Source organism: Nicotiana tabacum, chromosome 12 (genome assembly GCF_000715075.1).
Source record: "Nicotiana tabacum cultivar K326 chromosome 12, ASM71507v2, whole genome shotgun sequence".
NCBI lineage: Eukaryota > Viridiplantae > Streptophyta > Magnoliopsida > Solanales > Solanaceae > Nicotiana > Nicotiana tabacum.
Window position 1 is genome coordinate 12,842,880 of NC_134091.1, and position 11,531 is coordinate 12,854,410.

The 11,531-nt window shown below is 34.0% G+C and overlaps 1 long non-coding RNA gene across 4 annotated transcripts; it reads right to left on the reverse strand.

Annotated features, from left to right (window-relative positions):
- Positions 1-1,598: 1,598 nt before the first annotated feature.
- LOC107761343 (uncharacterized) lies at positions 1,599-4,827 on the reverse strand. 4 transcript variants are annotated; one of them, XR_012697210.1, is made up of 3 exons: positions 4,464-4,723; positions 3,451-3,555; positions 1,599-1,957 (listed from the first exon to the last, which is right to left on the reverse strand). It is a non-coding gene; the product is annotated as an uncharacterized LOC107761343 (long non-coding RNA). The 4 variants fall into 4 exon arrangements; XR_001642566.2 differs by lacking the exon at positions 1,599-1,957 and adding an exon at positions 4,732-4,827 and having other exon boundaries at positions 2,433-3,555; positions 4,464-4,550; XR_001642565.2 differs by lacking the exon at positions 1,599-1,957 and adding an exon at positions 4,732-4,824 and having other exon boundaries at positions 2,433-3,555; positions 4,464-4,619.
- Positions 4,828-11,531: the final 6,704 nt, after the last annotated feature.

Genomic DNA, 11,531 nt, shown 5'->3' on the forward strand with positions numbered 1-11,531 from the left:
TTCCCCCATTCTTTCCTCTCTTGTCTTTTTACACCCTCATCTTTTCCTTATGTCTTCTTTCATAACAAATTCCACACATCACGACACTCAAAAAAATTTAAGAAACACCCACAGGCCATCTCTCCACCCCTTTTCTTTCTTATTATTTTTTGAAGAATTAACTTAAATAACAACATATCAAATTGTTTAAAGTAAAAATAGTCAGCGAACATATAATCTATGTATAATTCATGTGTAATGTATATATAACTATGTATAATCAGTATATTTATGTTAACTGGTTAGAAAAAGTAAACAAGGAATCCGATTGGCTATTTATATAGAGATCCATATTGATTTTCTCAAAAAAGAACTTACCTATCCACTCTCTCTCGACTCTAATTGCTACTTATTTAATAGTATCTCATTGAATTTTAAACATAAAAGTTGCCACTGCCAAAGTGCTTAACATCATTTTCATTACTTAGCAGTTCATATCACCTTTCAAGGGGTCCTCTATCATTGTCACAATTTTAATTTTATGTGATTGTATTTGGTTTAACATGCAGTTTAGAATTTCAACTTGATTTTTCTATCATTTCACCAATTGCGGAATATATGAAATTTTCTTCGATATAGAAAACTATGTTAATGCAAAAGTTATTTAACCAAAAATTGGTTTCATGGGCCAAATTAGTTAAATTTGTATTTTTAGGGCACAAACAATCAACTTGACTCACTTTCTCTAATATAAATAATAAAAATTGATAATAACAGCAAGTAAAGAAATCAAATATAAAGAAAATGAAAAACAATTCTTACTCATTTTCCAGATCACATTCTGATTGATTCGAGCACAATGCAGTTATATAGAGGGAATTGTAAAATGATTTCTCAGATGCTATACAATATATATAGGGGAAATGGGATTTAAATAGCAAGATTTCCCCTAATATCTCACCTATCGATTAACTACGTTTTGCGCACAGTACGTTGATAATTTGTAACTGCTCAGTGAGGTATACCAAATCTTGCTTTATTCCGGATTAATTAATTCCACTCTTTTTAAAATTACAGTACTAATGGTCCCGTTATCAAATACTCCCTCCCTCTCATACTAACAGTCGTGGTTACTAAAAATAGTTGTTTCAAATTAGTTGTCATTTTAGAAGTTCAAGACAAAACTGATTATTTTTTTTCCTTTTTTAAGTAATAATTATTCTTGATGATGGAAATAACACATAAATAAAATAAATATTCAATAAAAAGAGATTATATCATATGACATAAATAAGGGTAAAATAGTCCAATTCTTTTTCTTTTTAAGGGGCGTGTAAAAGAAAAATATGACACATAATATGAGATTGAGGGAGTAACTCTAAACTTGACTAATCTCAGACTCATCCTTCCGCAACCTTTTAATGCTCCTGACACATGTCAAGGTTTGATTAATCCACGTACCGTGTTTATTTTTTTACCAATATAAAATTAAGCCTTTTGCTTGTTTGGATAAATGTAAAAGATAAAGTAGTAGCACGAAAAGAATTCCAGTTGAAACATCACTTAAACTGAAAAACTAAGTCAAGATATAAAGAGACACCTACAGTGTAAGACAGTGCTTTAAGACAGTTCAATATATATTTCCTATATCTTCTCAAAATTATCAAGAACAACAACTTCTAAGATTACAGCCACCCAGTTGTGATTTTCCTATAAATAGTACAATAAGATCGTTCTGTTTTCTCCTAGGCAATGACAAATAAGATAAACATATCGTCAAATGAGTCCTGCAAGTTCTCTTTCTGATAAAGGCATATCAAATACACAAGAGCATCATGTCCCTCAAAATTAAGCAGCTTTGTACTAATTACATTCCCACACTTTTTAAAAAATTTATATTAAAAATTTTTTGGGAAGGTTCACAGTAACAGGGACTATAGATTCCAGCAGGAGCAGCTTAGATGTAAGTATCGTTATTCTACATGATAACACAAAACTGTTAGTTTGGGTAAACAAAATACCAAGCCATTTTTTTTTAAGAATTTAAATTTATTAATAGATTCGAGTGTGCCGGTCATTCACACCCTTGACACGTGCATCAATTTTCAAACACAACATATGCCACATTGCTGGTAAAACTGTTGCAGTTCACATTGCAAGTAAACTTTTGCTGTAGAGATGAATTTTTTTAAAGATTTAAAACTGTGAGAACTATGTTACTTTAAGAAATAGTACATATTTTAAGAGGATGTCAAGAAGTTGGTTTTACATTCATAAAAATGCATTCCCCAAGTTCAAAACAGACTTGGAGTTGTTGATCTCTGTAGCACTTCAAAAGGAAATTATCTAGTCATTAATCTTAGTTATTGTATATCTTAGAATAGTATCTGATTAATATTATGATATGCATATTCTGAAATACAAAAAGAAAGAAATCTGGTAAGATACTTCAATAAAGTAACACATTGCTATTTTCGTGCAATTGTGAATGTGAAGTGAGTTCAGACAATGCTCAACATATAGCAAGAGATATATCGCTACCTATACATACACACACTTATCATTTATAGATGTAGGTTGCTCAATTTCTGGAGTATGTGTCTGCTTCATCTGTAATCTATTGAACACCTGATGATACTTCAGTCAACTATTTAATTGCATGTGGATCCATTATAAATTTTAAACTATGCATTTAAATTACCAGCAATCAGGAGACATACTAATCTTTTTTTAAAAGATAAATAAGAATATCATAAGATTATCATCTAAGAGGTCAATGATATAGATTAAAATCTCATTTCATATTTAACACATAATTGAAAAGGTTCGCAAGCTTGAGCAGTGCACCTAGACTGTTATCTATATTGTGTAGAATGATACAAAAAGTTAAATGTGATAGTTTAATACACATCACATCTTTTTTATGCCATCTCATTACAGTCAGTGGCGGATCCAGGATTTTAAAGTCGTGGGTGTTCACTGATAAAAATTTTGAAAGAAGAGGATAAAGGAGTTTAGTTATAGGTACTAACTCAATATTTATCTAAATATTTTTATAAATACCTATACAAATTTACTAAATCTTGTTAAAGATAATGGGTGCTTGAGCACCCAAAAATAACATGTAGATCCGCCACTGATTACAATAGTATTTATCCTAGTAAATACCTTATCCTTTTATATATGTTTGAATTATGCGTACATGTAAAGTAGAGGAAAAAATAAGCCTCAAGGAGAGAACTTTTTGGGCTTTCTAAATGACATTGAGTTTCCCATTAAAAGAGTATAATCCTTAATAAGATTTCTACACCTATGACACATATATCAACAGTAGTAAAACTAATTAGTAGAATCATGGACTCCTTTCCTAAACAAAACACACCAAATTCTTTACAGGCATCTAGGATAAACAAAAGTGACAATATCAAGGCTCAGACAATCCTCTGTATGAATGTAGATTAACCTAGTTACCTCCTTACAAGTCCTTTTCAGAATATCCATATATAATTGACATCCATGAGCCAAGATCCTCAGAAAGCATCTTATCAAACATCAGTAGAGCGATCTCCGTTATCCCTGTTGTGCAATAACCTGAGTTGATTAAAACTTTAACTTTAAAAGCATAGTAATTTAATCTACAATTAGATTCATTAAATAAGCAACAATATTGACACAAGAAATGAATCCAATAGGTAATAATAAATATATTTTTCTTATTATGTAGAAGATATTATTTTTTATCCTCACATAAATCATAATATTATTATGCTTCTTGGATCTTTTTCAAAGACCAGATGATATTGAGGGGGTTAACACAGAGAGCAACAACTTAAGTTGGATACATGTCCCTATGTAATTTTTTGACGCTCAATAAAGGTAGAAAAACGAAGTAGAAACACACAATGTCATTTATTTGGACAGTCTTAAGCTATCAACTTTCATGTCTACCCTATCCGAGGAAAGCTCAAATCTTCTAATGCATTTGCAACTAAGATAGCACCCTCATCTTTCAATTCAGTCTCAGCAAAGTTTGAAACAATAAAGTTAGAGCAGTAAAAGAAAGGGGAGAAGGAACTGGACTAATAATATCTATGGAATCTTAGACATATGCAAATCAGTGATAAACCAGAACATGCATGTATAAAATAGGTAAGAAAACAGGAAATATAAAAAAAATAAAAATCATAAGTACACAAGAAGAAGACACGAATAGAACATGACAAAAGTATAAATCAAATTAACACCCAATTTCAGCCCCAAAAAGAGTTGAATGAAGCATGTTTATGAGGTTGTCATCTTGAAACCATCTTCTTATAAATGAAATAGAAATGTGTCTGAAATTCGTAAGTACAATCCACTTTTTCATATATAAGTATGAAATACCAATTAATAAAAATAATGACAATCGATATGAAAATGAAAATTAAAAAAAAAAAAAAAGGTTCTTAATAGTTTTCTCAGGAAAAAAGAAGTTCATTTATTACCTCTCAATGTGAGCCGCACACAGATCACTATAAAAGCAGCTTCTTTGCATCCTTCACCCGTTTATTCCTCTTGCGCTCCAAAAAATCCTATTTGCTATTTAGTTGCTTAGTTGCATTGAATTTTTAAAACCCCAATTTCAAATCTTAGGTTAAAATCTAAAAATTTTATTAAAGTAAAAGAAATTACTCACATGCAACACTTCAAAAATCAAAAAGAAAATAACAGCAAAATGAAGAAGAGGGAAAAAAACAGAGAAGAAGAACATACCATTTTTTGTAGAAGAAGAAGGAGGAATAACTAAATGGCTGCTAGTGAAGTGGAAAATGGAAAATGGAAGTGGAAGATAAAAATACAAAGAGCAACACATGTCATGAAAATGAGGAGAATGAAATGGCTGATATTGAAAAGTAAAATACAAAAGTGCACATGACAAACAATTGTAATTACCATTTTACCGGTGTTCGTCCATTTTTAACTCAGTTCTATATAATAGTAAATTGGCAGAATGGAGTTATAGCACTAGAGAGAGAAGGTCTACCTTCTCTCTAAAATCCTACTACCGTTCCTCCATTTCATATTTGAAGAATGCAAAATCCTGAACCATCTTTGCAACAGACAACTCAAATCCCTCCAAAACCACCGGATATTAACAATCATATACCCACCAACAGTAGCTCCATGGCTACACACGACTCTACTCCAACTTTTAAAGACAAGCTACTATGAGATACACACTCGAACTTTATCTCTATGGAATGCTTTGAGGATTTAATTGCACCTATGGAGATACATGAGCTAGATGACAAAGGTATTGGCGGAGATGAATCAAAAAATGCAGATCACATGGTCACCTTATCTGTTGAAAATATGCATAGGATCTATCATCCCTGGAGGTACTCAGTAATTATCAAATTAATGGGTAAGCGGATCCTCCATAACTATATTTGCAAGAAAATTCAAGACTTACGGAGGATTAGTGAAAAATTTTCGTTAATTAACTTGGGTGCTTATTATTACATAGTAAAGTTTGGTACAGAGGAAAATATGAACAAGGCATTACACGATGGCCCCTGGTTCATAAATGGGCATTTCCTCTCGATACAAAAATGGATACCAAACTTTGTTGCTTCTCAGGCAAAACAGCAAATTGCCGTTGTATGGGTGCGTCTCCCACAGTTACCAACTGAGTTTTATGATGCCATTATATTAAGGAAAATTGGGCGTTTACTAAAATTGATGCATGTACATCAGCAACCTTGAGAGGACGTTATGCAAAACTTTGTGTGGAAATCGCTTTAGATCAGCCAGTGAAGTCATATATTTTCATCGGTTCTCATAAATAACAAATATTATATGAGGGTGACAATTTCTTATGCAAACTATGTGGAAGATTAGGTCATTCATCCCTACAGTATCCCAACTCTGTTCCAGAAAAATCAAGAAATAATACGTTGCAACAAAGCTCTCCACAAATGTCAAAAGAAACAGATGGTGAAAATTGGCAGACAGTGGTGTTCTCTAAAAGAAAGAAGAATCCTCCAAGAACAAAGTCTGAATCAATCCAGAACACACATGATGCAGGTATTAATGTTAAAATCTTTGATGCTACCACAGGTAAGTATCTTAATACTCAAAAACTAAAATACAAAGGAAAAAATTCCTCTCCTAGTACATGATATAGGTATAAGGAAATCTCACTCAATCCCTGCTAATATTTCTAGTTCTTCTAATTCTGATCATCATCATAAAAATAATAATTCTAAATTACCTTCTAATAACCAGCCCACTATTTTGGAAAATACCACCCATAAGGTAAATCCACTTAATGAAACCAACCAATGCATGTCAAGTTGGCAGGACACACAAGATAAGAATAACAACCATGTGGCTAGATCCTACAATGACAAACTTAGTCCTACTACTGATGCATATACTACGCTTAATGATAATAGGGATAAAAATCATTTGGACTAAACCAATGAAGCTTCTCAAAGTAGTAACAACAACGTAACTATTAGTCTTAATAATGATAATATGGACGATACTTCCTACAAGGCTAATATCCCTCCAACTCAACAACACTTATCTCTTGATAATCCTAGCAATGAACAAGTGTTGGTTGATATTAACCAAGTGTCTAGTACAATATTTGAACACTTTTTTGAGTCCTCTAGCCACGAACATGGACACAATTCTAATCCAGAACATACAGAACCTTTGGAACCTTCCTACTCCCTTCAATCCATTCCTACCGAAGGACCCCAATCCATTAGGATCGAAGGACCCCGCCAATATATTCCCACTTCTACCTGGCACAGACTCAAAAATAAAATAGCAACCCAGCCCCCATGAAAACGCACCCCCCTCAACCACCCAATGCTCAAGAACTAAGAAAAAAAGTAACAGAGGAACCAGAGGAGATACCTCCTCCAAACAGGAGGTTGAGAATCAAGTTTTCAAACATAAACGAAGTCAAAGTCTCACTCTTCTAGGCGAGGCACGACTTGAGGCATGTCTTCAGTTGTCCAATTGCACTATACAGGTGCACAATGAACATAAAGACACCACAAGATCTAACAGTAGGAAAGTTGGCAATAATCATAATACCATGCCAATGGAGAAACCTATCTTCTCCTATGGGGGAGGAGGGGAGTGTCAACCTACAGAATCCAAATCCCAGGATGAATAGAGCTACAACTATTATCATTCGGAACACTAGGGGTGCTAACAATGAGAACTTCCGTAGGAACTTTAGAGATATGATAGACACACATAGGCCTTGCATGGTTACTTTACTTGAAACTAAGATGTCTACTCACACCTCCCTTCTTAATGATTTTAATTTTACGGATATGATCGAGGTCCCCGCAGAGGGAAGATCAGGAGGAATGGTTATTCTGTGGGATCACAATATGGTCACTGTCCAAAATTCTATTAGGCGAGACCAGGAAATCCATGCTATGGTTGAGATACTTCCTAAACGCTACTCTTGGATTTTTTCTTCCATTTACGCTAGTAGTAGTAAGACTATCAGAAATCTACTTTGGAAGAACTTGAAAAATATTTATGACTCCTATAAAGGCCCGTGGTTAGTAGGGGTGATTTTAACGACGTTTTTATGGTTGAGGAGAAATTTAGTGGTAAACCTATCAGTCTCAATAGGTCATGCAAACTATGGTCCAGCATAAATTATTGTAACCTCTTTGACTTGGGATTTAAAGGAAGTAAATTCACTTGGTCAAATCATAGAAAAAAGAGAAAAAGTCTAATTATGGAATTATTAGACAGAGTGTTCTGTAATGATAAATGGGCTACTCTTTTTCCTGAAGCCTCAGTTACCCACCTGCCCAAAACCCACTCAGACCATAGACCTTTGTTAATCAAGTTGAACTCTATGCCTAATGGAAACTACGAGAAACCTTTTAGGTTAGAGACAATTTGGTGCTCATATTCTGATTTCATTAATGTGGTTAATTCTAGTTGGAAAGATAATGACTGGTGTAATGCTGCTCGATCTTTTAGAAACGATATTTTGGAATGGAAAAGAAAAACTTTTGGTGATCTCTTTCACAGAAAAAAGAGACCTAACGGTATTCAAAATTCTCCTAAATTTTTTACTAGTAGATTTCTTCAACAATTAGAACAAGATTTAATGTATGACTACAATAATATCCTTAAGTTAGAAGAAGACTACTGAAAACTTAGATCTAGAATTTTGTGGCTTAATGAAGGTGATGCTAATACTAAATTTTTTCATATCACTGCCACTAATAGGAGACGAAGAAACCATATTACTTGTTTTAAAAATGACGAAGGTCAATGGATTGATGATCACAACTCCTTGAGGGATCACACTTTGAAATACTTTTCAGAAATATTCACAACCTCTCATCTTCAAACAAATTGGTCCAAAATCCTTAATGACCCAGTCTCTTTCAATAATCCAGATCTGTCCTTATTAGACTATTCCCTACTGGATAATAAAGTCATTAGGACTGTTTTTTCCTTTAAACCCTTTAAAGCTTCAGGACCTGATGGCTTACACCCATTCTTCTTTCAAAAATATTGGAAAGTGGTGGGATAATCAGTTCTACAATTTTGCCACAATGTTTTCGCTACGCAATCCTTTCCTGAATCTATCAACAATACCTACTTATGTCTCGTTCCTAAAATTCCTAATGCTAACAACCTAAAAATCTTTTGACCCATAGGCTTATGTAATACTATTTAGAAAATTATTACTAAGATCATTTCTAACAGGATAAAGCCTTTTCTAGATAATATCATTAGTTCCTTCCAAGTCAGTTTTTTTTAAAAATAGAAGGGCTTGTGACAATACTATCATTATTCATGAAATCCTTTCTAAAGTCAATCACTTTAAGGGTTCCAAAGCTTTTATGATCCTTAAAATTGATTTAGAAAAAGCTTTTGATCGACTTGAGCGGTCTTTCGTTTATCGAACCCTTAGACATTTCAAGTTCCCCCCAAGATTACAAAGCTGATCATGACATGTATTACTACAAGTAACATCTCTATCCTAGTAAATGGATCCAAGGCTGCCTTTTTTAGTCCTAGCAGAGGCATAAGGCATGGCGATCCTATGTCTCCGTATATCTTTATACTGTGCATGGAAATGTTGTCTAGATACATTAGTCATCAAGTAGATATTAGGAATTGGGACCCTATATGCCTCAATATGTTCTGTGACTTATCAGGCCATAAGATAAATTATTCCAAATCCAAAATTATTTTCTCAAAAAATTATCCGAACGACACTGCCAAGCATATTTCTAAATTGTTCAATATGAGAATCAGTGACAACTTTGGTAAATATCTTGTCTTTCCTATTTTGCGACAGAAGCCAAAAGTCGCTGATTATTAATTCATTCTTGATAACATGCGCAACAGATTATCTAATTGGAAATCAAAGTGTTTAAGCATGGCCGGTAGAACTACCCTTATCTCCTTGACCCTCAATACTATTTCCAATCATGCCATGCAATATGCTCTTCTCCCACAAAAAATTCTGAATGTTATTGATCAAATCCAAAGAAATTTTATATGGGATAGCACTTAAAGTAATAAGAAACTCCACTTGGTTAGTTGGAAGGTAGTTACTAGTAGTAAATCCAATAGGGGGTCTGGGAATCAAGAAGGCTAAGTCAAAAAATTTGTCCCTCCTTACAGGTCTTACATGGAGACTACTAAACTTTCCTCATTCTCCTTGGTCCAAGTTCCTTATTGTTAATCATGCTACGAAGGCCAGGAAAGCTAACACTTCTTTCATTTGGAGTGTTGTCATAAAAGGCTGGTACTATTATAATAAAGGGATCATTTGGACTATCAATGAAAGGTCTGTGATTGACATTTGGAATTCCAGATGGATTCCTAACACTTCTTGTCTAAGAAATTCCATTCAATGGCCTCTCAACAAGAGTGATCACAATCTAAAAATTAGAGATCCAAGGAAGAAGAATTTATGAAATTTTTCTAAGTTGTCTTTTGACCTCCCCAATTGTATTACCGATAACATTATGACCTTAAATCTACCTCAATATGATTATACTCCTGACATTCCTATTTGGTCAGTTAGTAGCAATGGCAGGTTTACTATAAAATCATGTTACACTCTTATTGATGGTCATGAGGAAACTGACAAAGATTTCACTTGAATTTGGCATCTCAACTGTCCTAACAAGATAAAATTTCTCCTGTGGAGTTGTTTTCATGATAAACTACCATGTAGATCTTATCTTAGGCATATTGGTATGAATATTGACGCTACTTGTCCAATGTGCAAGATTGAGGATGAGACCATTATGCACATTTTCCTATGACTAATGCATTCTGGAAGAATTTAGGCATTACTCACCTCTCATTCAATGGTATAACCCACTGGCTTCTTGTAATAAAAAAACTTGAATCTTATGTTAAAACACAAATACCTTGACTGGGAGGATCTTTTTCCTTTTGTTATCTGGAATATCTGGATGAATAGAAACAATAACAATCATAACAATACTAACCATGCTCCGTCCTCTAAGATCATTTTTCAACAGGCTATGGAATACAAACTCCTCACAGACAAGGAGTCAAACCCAAATACAAAGAAGGCCATCAGAATAAGATTGCATATGCCCCCTGATGGTTGGTACAAACTTAACATAGATGGGGCATTCAAAGCTAAGAAGTTGCATTGTGGTCTAGGTGGAGTAATTCGCAACAGCTCGGGAGATTGGGTTGTTGGTTTCAATAATTACACACATGCAGCAACCCCTCTCCAGGAAGAACTATTGGCTCTGAAACATGACCTTAAACTCGCATGGGATCTCCAGCTGAAACCCTTGAAAATCGAAACAGACTCAAATGATGTGCTCAAATGCCTTGATCGTGGTTATCCAACGTAAAATACCATTATTCGTGATTGCATGTGGTTGATGCTTCAACTGGAGAAGGTAACAGTCAGGCATAATTTTAGGAAAGCAAACCAAGTGTCGCACCTTTTAGCGAAGGAAGCTTCCAAGCAGTCCAACCTAAACCAAGTCAAGAATTTTGCTCTTCCTCCTCCCTTTGTTGAAACTCAGTTTTTGGCAGATAGAGGTGGAACTTCCTATGTCAGACTACTTTCGGATAATATATGTACTAAGTTGGCTGAACTTGGCAATCATAATGCCGTAAGTGGCATATCTATGGCATGTAATGTGACTAGTTCTTAGTATTAATAATAAGTATTCCAATTCCTCAAAAAAAGAGAATTGGAAGAATGTGTGGGATATGCGAGAAGCCCATAATAAACATGATCATGATTTGGGCTGGGACTGTAACTGGGCCAAAAGCCCAAAAGTAAGCAGGAAAAAAAAAAGAAAAAGAAAAGACATGAGTTGAAAATCTTTATCGCAATCACTGTCATTACTGACTTATTGCAGGAACTTGAAATTTTGTTACCAAGTATACACTCAACATGCATATTTTCTCATCTAAGAAAAAAATTAAGATAGAAGTAAAGCCAACTCCAATTTAGGAGCCTACGCGACATATGTACCTAAATAAACAACAGTAATTTTATT